Source organism: Triticum urartu, chromosome 4 (genome assembly GCF_003073215.2).
Source record: "Triticum urartu cultivar G1812 chromosome 4, Tu2.1, whole genome shotgun sequence".
Lineage (NCBI taxonomy): Eukaryota > Viridiplantae > Streptophyta > Magnoliopsida > Poales > Poaceae > Triticum > Triticum urartu.
The window spans coordinates 354774509-354783779 of record NC_053025.1 but is presented as its reverse complement, the minus strand read 5'-3'; positions in this window follow the sequence as shown (position 1 = coordinate 354783779).

Sequence of the window (9271 nt, the reverse complement as noted above, 5' to 3'; positions counted from 1 at the left end):
GCTAGGTTGAAGCTTCTATCACTCTTGCCCTCCAATACATAGTCCTATCAACATACAACTAACCATATGGTGTGATCCATGCGCGCTCTCATATGATGGGCACCAAAGACAGCAACATAACCACAAGCAAATTAAATCAATCATAGCAATCCATTAACCAACGATAGGACAATGAAAATCTACTCAGACATCATAGGATGGCAACACATCATTGGATAATAATATGAAGCATAAAGCACCATGTTCAAGTAGAGGGTACAACGGGTTGCGGGAGAGTGGACCATTGTAGATAGAGGGGGAAGGTGATGGAGATGTTGGTGAAGATGGCGTAGGTGTTGGTGTAGATTGCGGTGATGATGATGGCCCCCGGCGGCGTTCCTGCGCCACCGGAAGCGAGGGAGAGACAGCCCCCCTCCTTCTTCTTCCTCCTTGACCTTCTCCCTACATGGTAGAAGGGTTTCCCCTATGTTCCATGGCCTCCATGGCATGGAAGGGGTGAGAGCCCCTCCGAGATTGGATCCGTCTCTCTGTCTCTCTCTGTTTCTGCGTTCTCAAATTCTGCCCTTTCACCGTTTCTTATATTCCCGGAGATCCGTAACTCCGATTGGGCTGAAATTTTAACACGATCTCTATCCGGATATTAGTTTTCTTGCGGTCAAAGAAGGGCATCAACCACCTTATGCGGTGCCCATGAGGGCCCAGGGCGCGCCCCCTGCCTCGTGGCCCCCTCGGGCATCATCTCGCGTTGATTTTTCTTCCCAAAAATCACATATATTTCAAAAAAATCTCCGTTAGTTTTATCCCGTTTGGACTCCATTTGATATGGATTTACTGCGAAACAAAAAACATGCAACAAACAGGAACTGGCAATGGGCACTGGATGAATATGTTAGTCCCAAAAATAGTATAAAAAGTTGCCAAAAGTATATGAAAGTTGTAGAATATTGGGAAGGAACAATCAAAAATTATAAATACGACGGAGACATATCATTGTTCTATGTTGACACGAGAAAATTTTTGAAAGCAATAAGAGGCAACGGATATCGTTTCGTCCCCAAAGGTGGGACATTCCCTACGGAAACCATCAGGCTTGTTGTGAGAAGCTCTGGTTTGTGACAAGCATATCCCCAAACCTGCCCCAAATGGGACAAAAATTTACCATGGCATGTTGATGCCGCTCCATGATAGCATGCCAAGTTTCATGAATTTCAGACGAGCTTTGGATTTACTAGAATTTAAAAACCAGGTATCTCAATGTTTGCGGCTGAGTGACGTTGGCAGGGTGTTTGACATTCATTCCCATTTCTTGCATGGGACCTAAGCATACAACTAAGGACACAGATTTGAATTTTCTACTAATTTATACGCATTAGAGCATGTGCATGTAGTTCAAATTTGAATTATGCACATGAATGCATAGAAAACTCAGTTAATGTATAAAAATGTCCAAGCGAACCCCGAAAAATCCCAAAAATTGACACAACACTCGTGTTGTTCTATGTTGACACGAGAAACATTTTGAAAGTAAGAAGAGGCAACAGATATGGTTTCGTCCCCCAAGGTGGCACGTACCCTACTGAAACCATCAGGCTTGTTGTGAGAGAAGCTTTGGTTTGCGAGAAGCTTATACCCACACCTGCGCCAAATGGGACAATATTTTTACCACGGCATGTCATTGTCGTTCCATGATATCATGTCAAGTTTCATGAATTTCAGATGAGTTTTCGATTTACTAGAATTTTAAAACCGTGTATCTCAATGTTAGCGGCCGAGCGACAGTGTCAAGGTGTTTAACATCCGTTCTCATTTCTTGCATGTGACCTAATCTTGCAACCAAGGACAAACATTTGATTTTGCAACCCCTTTTTATGGACTGGAGCATGTGCATGTAGTTCAATTTTGAATTACACACATAAATGCATAGAAAACTCAATTAACGTATAAAAATGTCCAAACGATCCCCGAAAAAATCCAAAATTTAACATGACACTCCTGTTATTTTATGTTGACACCAGGAAAAAATGAAAGGAAGAAGAGGCGATGAATATAGTTTTTCCACAAAGGTGACACGTTTCCCTAATGGAACCATGAGGCTTCTTGTGAGAAGCTCTGGTTTATGAGAAGCTTATACCACAACCTGCCCCAAATGGGACAATATTTTTTACCCCAGCATGTTGATGCCATTCCATGATAGCATGCCAAGGTTCATGAATTTCAGACAGGTTTTGGATTTGCTAGAATTACAAGAGCAAGCACCTCAACATTTTCCAGAGAGCCACGGTGCCATGGTGTTCGAAATTCATCCCCATTTCTTGCATGGGACAAAAGCATAAACCCATGGACACGTATATGATTCTACAACCCATGTTGGTGCACCGGAGCATGTGAATGTGCTTAAATTTTGAATTGTGCACCTGAAAATGGCTAGAAAACCAATTTAATGTATAAAATTTCCAAACGAACCCTGAATAATTCCATTTTTTTACGACACACATATAGTTGCATGTTCACTATAGATAAAAGGTCTAGCAATTCAAACACCGTCCATTGCCGCTGTGACCCCATTATGTAATTCTAATCAAGATGAAAAATCAAGTAGATCCCACACAGTTCATTACTACCAACCGTGTGAAATATAGTACAAAATATCCTGGAGCATTGGCGGTGTATAGTACGCCTATGGCTTACACGAGAAGGTGCGTCGGCTATAGTCCACAGCCGGCGTGTCAAGCACACTAGCTCGCTCCCCAATTATCATTTCACTATTCAATCGTCGCCGGTGAAAGATGGGGACATGGACCCGCATCATGAGGGAAACTTCGGCGGCCCACTCCGGCGAGAGCGTGGCCGCAGCCGCCATGCACGTGCTAACAAGGTGCATGAACGCGGCCGCAATCTGCAACCAGGCGGCCAAGGTAGCACAAACGGACGTTGTTCCTTCTCAGGTGGCGTCAGCAATATCTGCCTCGGGGATAGCAACTGGCGAGAGCGGCACAGCAGCTGTCCGTTCCACAGCGGCGGCCTTAGCCCTGATGGAGGCCGCCCACGCCCAGCTCATGGTGGTCATCGCATAAATCAAATGAAGATTCTCTGACAACGGTCGGCAACCCACGGCCAAAGAGTTGGCAATCGTCGAGAGTGTTCGAGCAGTCATCTGTTCCTCTACCGCATACCTTGCGACGGTGAAGCCCGTCCAAGCCCAGGTCGCGGCCACCCACGTCTAGCTCGTGGCGGCCTTTTCCAAAGAGATGGCCGACGCGGATGGTGAGATGCTTGCCTAGTATGGTGCGATGGATGCCATGGATCCCCTTCTCGAGTAGAGCGTCGGGCGCGAGCTGTACACGGAGGAGGCGGCGGAGATCGACGAGCACCAGCCGTAGTAGTACTCTTTGTTTTGTTTAATTAAGAGCACCGGTCTTTAATTTGTTAGAGTAATGATTAGGCCAGCTAGCTCTATTTAATTGCTGAACTTGCTCGATTAAGAAGTGTGGGTGTGTTGTAGTCTCCTATGTGTACCCAAATTATGCAATGACGTGGATGACCACTTTAACCAGGGAAATTCGAACCAAAATTTTTGATGTTCAAACTCATCACACATGGTTAAGCTATCTGAATCGTTTGTGGTGTTCACATAGCGTACACAGTTATGAATAAGGGACTGTTTCTGATGACACTTTGCGCGTTAGTTTTTTTCCTGAAGCGATTCCAAATTTTTGGCTTCCGTGGAAATAAACACCTCCCCGCCCCTCCCCCTTACCAAAAGCCACATTTCCCTTGTTTCCTCCTTCCTTTCCAAGTTGAAACCTTCACCCTTTTCTTGCAGCACCGCCTCCTCGCCGACGACCCTCCTTCACGCTGCTCGGCCTCATCTATCCAGGCAGGTAATCCACACCCGACCCCCATCCTCCTCCTCCTTCCACATCCCACATGCCCTGACCGCCGGTGCGACACCTTCCACCCAAATTACCGACCCATCCACCAAATAAGCACTTCCCTAAGCCATGGTGCATGCTGTATAGCCAGGATATCAAGGAGCATTTGGCAGCGGAGAAGCAAATCGCGGCCGCATGCGCGGATGAGGTCGCGATGGCTACCATTCCTGCTGACCCCTAGATCTTGGAGGAGCACCTCGCCATTGACGCCACCATCGACACCTCACACACGATGCTGCAATGCAGTTGGCTGCTTTAAACGACATTTCATGGCGTTTTCTCGAGGCCACCCTCGGTGTCTTCGACGAAGACTACAAGGTGTTTTCTCAGTGTGCACGTGCTTACCTCAACTCGAGAGCCAGCAGGTTGGTGCTCGGAGTGGCTCAGGCAACTCACCACTATGATGAGGGCACCCATGATGCGGAGGCCTCGCCCTCTTCCATGTCCAAGGATCCAATCGTCATCGATATCTCTGACAATGAGGAGTAGCTTGTATTATTAGCTCACTATAAGGACCCATGTTCAGTTTGCTAGCTACTGCCTTTTCTTAACAAATTCTAGTGAATGGAGCTATCTACTTTTACCACGTAATCTGTTGCCATAGTGTATATGTTATATATGTCGTGCAATGTGGTGCACACTTATTAACTGTTTGGTTCATTAGTTGTCGTGTTCAGTTAACTGTTTGGTTCAATTCTGCAAATGTGATGTTCAGTTCTTCAAGGAGCAATTTTGTATTGTCTTCCATGTGAGAAATAAATCGAATTTTTCTTTACAAAATACATGAGAAACAAATACAATTGTTATATTTCCAAGTTGTCAAGCATGGTTGGTATGGTTAACTGTTTGATCTTCTAGTATGTTATACATTGTGCAATGTGGTGCTTAGTTAATATTAGATTCATTTGTTGTGGTGTTTAGTTAACTGTTTGGTTCCATTCTGCAATGTGATGTTTAATTGTTGTGGGTGCATTCTGTTATTGTATACCATGTGAGAAATAATTCGAATTTGGTTGTACTAAATACATGAGAAACAAATACAATTGCTGTATTTCCAAGTTGATAAGCACGCTTGGTTTGGTTAACCGTCTGATCTTCTATTAGGAGTATGTTATATTGTGCAATGTGGTGCTCAGTTATTGTTTGGTTCATTTGTTGTGGTGTTTAGTTAACTGTTTGATTCAATTCTGCAATGCGATGTTCAATTGTTGAGGGTGCATTCTGTTATTGTATACCATGTGAGGAATAAATTGAATTTGGCTGTAGTAAATACATGAGAAACAAATACAATTGCTATATTTCCAAGTTGTTAAGCATGCTTGGTTTGGTTAACTGTCTGATCTTCTATTAGGAGTATGTTATATTATGCAATGTGGTGCTCAGTTGATGTTTGGTTCATTTGTTGTGGTGTTTAGTTATCTGTTTGGTTCAATTGTGCAATGCAATGTTCAATTGTTGTGGGTGCATTCTGTTATTGTATACCATGTGAGGAATAAATTGAATTTGGTTGTAGTAAATACATGAGAAACAAATACAATTGCTATATTTCCAAGTTGTTAAGCATGTTTGGTTTGGTTAACCGTCTGATCTTCTATTAGGAGTATGTTATATTGTGCAATGTGGTGCGAAGTTAATGTTTGGTTCATTTGTCGTGGTGTTTAGTTAACTGCTTGGTTCAGTTCTGCAATGCGATGTCCAATTGTCATGGGTAGAATTTTGTATTGTTGTGCATGTGAGGAATAAATCGAATTTGGCTGCACTTAATACATTAGAAACAAATACAAGTGCTATATTTCCTAGTTCTTAATCATGCTTTGTTTGGATAAATGAGTTTTCCATGTGGCTTGAATTAATCTGATGAATCTACAATGTGCTTATTTTTCATCAACATACTTTACTAATAGCATGTGAACCCTTACTTAACCTGATGACTAACTACCTTATATGTGTTGCAGGGAAACAATGGGAAGCACTGAGGTTTACAATCGAGGTTAGCACGTGCATGGTCCGTTGTCTTATAGCACATTATTGTGCAATTGCAGGAACCATTCTAATATTTAGGTTTTTAACAATTTGGTCTTGCACATGTAGGTCCTGCTGTCAAAGGTTTTGACCCACTGTTCGACCCTTTTTGCATATAGGGAAATGAGTTGTCCATGAATATCAATCAAGTCAAGAAACTCGAAGAGATTGTTAGGATAAAGAAATTAGCGACAAAAAACAACAAGATCTTTGTCTACACAATGAGGAAGACATCAGTTCACTACAAGATGGTACTAACTATTATACATTGCCTTTTTTTATTCCTTTGCCCCATTTCCAATATAGAGAAGCTATTTATGCACATCCTTGTTTTCAGGCCTTTCCAAAGCAGTTCACTGATGATTATGTCTCAAACCATCTGTATGGTCAGGAGGCGGGGAAGGTTTTCATACAACACCCATGATTCAATATTGAAGTGTTCCTGAAGAGGACGAAGGACGGACGGTCAATCATCCACAGGCACTGGCCTAAAGTTGCAAAGACCTTCAACATGAATGAACACTCAATATTCGCCTTCTGCTTCAGCAGTTTTCCAGATGAGATGCATTTGTCTATGTACGGTCTATGATGCTAATTTTGAAAGGTTCTACATGTTGCATGTGAAACTTGGTGCTGGTGCAGTTGTGTAATGGGGTAGCTGAGTGCTAAAGCTATATCATGTTGTACTCTGGCGTATTTCAATTATGAAGTCATGCTTCCTTAATATGGAAATGAAATATATTATGTGCTTAATATGAATGTCAACTAGATTAATAAATGGATTATTAATAATAGGGCAATTAGCCTGCTAATGCGAATTAGCCTGCTAATTGGGTTTTGCTATTGCAAACGGTTATTGCAAAAATAACGTGGGCGATGACCTCAGGTAACGCACACAGTTTCTAGGAATAAACTGTGTTGGATCAATGAATAATCACACACGACCTTTTCTTGAAAATTGTTTGCGTTAGGCCACCTTGCGCAAACGTTTACCACATAAAAACAGTGTGTGATGGACATCCTTTTCCACACAGTTTCTTCTACGCACCATGTGTGATGCATTCAATAATGCAAACGATAAAATTGTTATTATCGTGTGTGATGTAACTGCAAATGGAAATGTTTTCCTTGGAGCGACTGTGTGGGATGTATATACAAACGGAAACGTTTAGCGGGGACAGACTGTGTGGGATGTACTTACGACTGGAAACAATTTTTCATGTATAATTGTATTTTTAGCACTACTGTACGTATAACCGTATTTGATCGCTCGCCGGTCGCACACGACCTCATTTTGCTGAGTGTGTGTGCCAGGAGGGCATATCCCCGACGGTTTTTGGGTCGTGTGGCAAGGACCCCCCTATCGCCCACACTCACTTGGCGACGGTTCCAAATGCCATCGCGGAAAGGGGTTAAAAACCGTTTGTATAGCACCTCGCTGTACCAGTGAGTGTATGATACTACCTTTAATTATAGTGCATAGTATAATAGAGTAGTATTATAGACGATCATATTTATTGCCATGCATGACACAAATTAGCATCGCATTTAACATGATACGGTATCTACCTATATGTTACTCTGACATTCTCTATCTTCTTCAATTCTTTGCCACAAGCATAGCAAGCATCATCAAAAAGGGGTATTTCAAGAGAATCAATGGGATCATAACAGTCATCATATCAATCATCCTTCGGTAAGCACGAAGGGAAATTATACAATGTACGAGTTGAAGAGTTACTCTCATTAGAAGGTGGGCACGGGTGATCAATCCGCTCTTCCTCCTTTTGTTCTTCGCTCTCCTCCTCATCTTTTTCATCCAATGTGCTCACAATGTCATTAATTTCTTCTTCCATAGACTCCTGCAAAATATTAGTCTCTTCTTGGATAGCGGAGACTCTATCAATAAAATCATCAATATCGGAATTGAATTCATAATTCTCATAGCAATATTTAAGGATAGCTAAATTTTCAGGTCTATAAACTGAATCATCAAAATTTTCACACTCTTTAAACAAAGATTCAATTTCATAAGCACCCATAAAAGCAACAAATTCTTCTATTTGTTCCACATCATAGTAATCATATATACCATTAGCATAAGAAGCCAAGGTTTTATCATCATTAAATTTGCATGGAAAGGGAAGGTGTGGAGCCTTCATCCTAGAGCAACAAGTATAATCATATCTCAAGCATAGTTCCTGAGCATACCAATGCAACATATGAATTTGATCCCATAATAGTTTCCATTTTTGAGTCAAGCGATAATCCCTAAAGTATTCGTGTTGATCCAACGTGTCTCCCATTACATAATTGAATTTGGTTTTCTCAGGATTATCAAAGTAGTACATAATATTTTTCACATAACTAGCATCGAGGGTTTTAGGAGGTTCCCCATCTCCATGAGTAGCAGGTACACCTAATTTATTTGGTATTTCTTGTTCCATAACCATAACAAAAGATAGAAAACAACTTATAACAGCAAATAAAAATTACTTAGAGATAAAGCAAACAAGCACACACGAGAATATTCACCCCACACTATTGCTCCCCGGCAACGGCGCCAGAAAAAGGTCTTGATAACCCACAAGTATAGGGGATCAATTGTAGCCTCTTTCGATAATAAGAGTGTCGAACCCAACGAGGAGCTAAAGGTAGAACAAATATTCCCTCAAGTTCTATCGACCACTGATACAACTCTACGCACGCTTAACGTTCGCTTTACCTAGAACAAGTATGAAACTAGAAGTACTTTGTAGGTGTTTTTGGATAGGTTTGCAAGATAATAAAGAGCGCATAAATAAAAAGTAGGGGCTGTTTTAGGTAAAGAAGCAATAAAGTTAGTATAGCGAGTGTGGAAAAGTGGTGGTAGGAGTTGTGAAAATGTCCCTAAGCAATTAACTATGTTACTAGACCGATAGCAAGTTTTATGTGGGAGAGGCCACTACTAGCATGTCGTCCCTGACTTGGAATTCTATGCACTTATAATTGGAACTATTAGTAAGCATCCGCAACTACTAACGTTCATTAAGGTAAAACCCAACCATAGCATTAAGATATGTTGGTCCCCCTTCAATCCCGTATGCATCTATTTCTATGCTAGGTTGAAGCTTCTGTCACTCTTGCCCTCCAATACATAGTCCTATCAACATACAACTAACCCTATGGTGTGATCCACGTGTGCTCTCATATGATGAGCACCACAGACAGCAACATAACCACAAGCAAATTAAATGAATCATAGCAACTCATCAACCACCGATAGGACAATGAAAATCTACTCAGACATCATAGGATGGCAACACATCATTGGATAA